The 1,778-nt window shown below is 38.0% G+C and overlaps 1 pseudogene; it reads right to left on the bottom strand.

Annotated features, from left to right (window-relative positions):
• Positions 1-768: 768 nt before the first annotated feature.
• LOC101581114 lies at positions 769-1,279 on the bottom strand (annotated as a pseudogene).
• Positions 1,280-1,778: the final 499 nt, after the last annotated feature.

Raw genomic sequence — 1,778 nt, 5'->3', positions numbered from 1 at the left:
GCACTTCGGAGGTTGAGGCAGAGGTATCACAGTGAGGTGGAGACCAGCCTGGGCTGAAAGTGAGTTCAAGACCAGCCTGAAATGCACAGCAAGATTTTGTCTCAAAAAGACAAAAATAAAATAAAATAGACAACTGGCTCAGCCCCACCCCCCCACCCCCGTCCTTTTCTCAGACAGGAGCTTTCTTTCCCTCAATAAATATATTCTGCTCATATAAATAAAATAAAATTCAAAACAAAAATGAATAAATAAATAGGACTGGGCTCAGTGGTCTAAGTGCTTGCCTGGCAAGTGCAAGAATTCTGAGTTTGATCCATAGTACCACATGCTGTGCTGACCCCAGAATCCTGAGTATGCAGTGCTGGCCTGAAATCGGGGGTAGTGATGTAGCCCTGTAATTCCAGCACTGGGAAGGCTGAGAAAGGAGGATCACTAAGTCTGAAATGTGTAGAGAGACCTTGTATCAAATAAATAAATAAAAGTTTAATGTCCATTTCTCTCTCTCTCTCTCTCTCTCTCTCTCTCTTTCTGTGTGTGTGTGTGTGTGTGTGTGTGTGTGTGTGTGTGTGGTACCAACGATCAAACTGGGGACCATGTGCTTAAGCCTAATTAGGTCATAAATGATGACTTACTCTGAGTCTAACAATTCCCATTTGTACTTCACATAGTCAATCAAGCATAGGGATTACCTTCAAATTCTACAGAAGTGGCCTCATCTGCTCTGATCACCAATGTGTTTTTTCATTGTATAAAATACCATTTTAATTCCTATCTTATAAAGACTATACTTGATTTAGAAATGAGACTATACCAAACAATGGCCAAAGAATTGCCTGTTCTTTCTTTTTCCTTTGTCTGGTCACTTTAATAGATAATGTTGCCAGCTATGACTGCTGTTGCTTGTCACCTCACATTGTTTTTGTCCATGTATTCAACATAGTCTACTTTTTCTTCCACAAAAGTTCAAGACTCTGTTTCGCATACTGATATGGTACATCTCTAAGACCTGGCCAATACACTGAGATTTGATGTTATGCTGTTTTCTGACCAACAGCACCCAACTGATATGCTTTATTGTACCCTGATCCCCACATCTCATTTGTTAGTAGAGAAAATATGGTGACTGGCTTTTTCCTCCCAGCTGTCTCATGCCAGGGTCCTGACCCACTCGCCAAAGCAACTGCATGTGATTCAGTGGTCTCTCACGAACTAAACTGCTGACTACTTCACGTTTTACAAACTGACAAAGCACTTACAATACAGGCCTTTGGAGAAGCATAGCTTTTTTTTTTCAGTCTAATCTTTGGGTTCTTTGGCAATATCTCCAAAGATCTATGTTCAGCCCAACACACCACTCACACAGTTCTTTCACCAATGTGTTTTAAGAGTCTAAAACAATCTAACAAATAAGTGTTCAATAAATACTCATCTTTAAACTATAATTTTCTTTTATATTTCTTAATGCTTCATGAGATTCAAATAATGCCATCTGATTACTATGATAAAAAATAGAAAAAAGGAGAATATACAAAAAAGAGAAAAGAATTGATAGAAACACACAGAGACTTTTTCTTTTATAATTTAATGTACATTTTCTCTCTTACCTTATGATCATTGCAATTATTGCATATTTAATATCAGATTCAGATCATAAGTAAAACAGATTTGTATTTATGGATGAGAAAAACATTTAAACTTTCTGGAAGAAGAGAAAAATAAAAAAGAAAGAGAAAGAGACCGAAAGGAAAGAAAGGAGGGAGGGAGGGAGGGAGGGAGGG

Source organism: Octodon degus, unplaced genomic scaffold (genome assembly GCF_000260255.1).
Source record: "Octodon degus isolate 3935 unplaced genomic scaffold, OctDeg1.0 scaffold00208, whole genome shotgun sequence".
NCBI lineage: Eukaryota > Metazoa > Chordata > Mammalia > Rodentia > Octodontidae > Octodon > Octodon degus.
The sequence above is the reverse complement of the archived record's forward strand: the minus strand, read 5'-3'. Positions and strand labels throughout refer to the sequence as shown.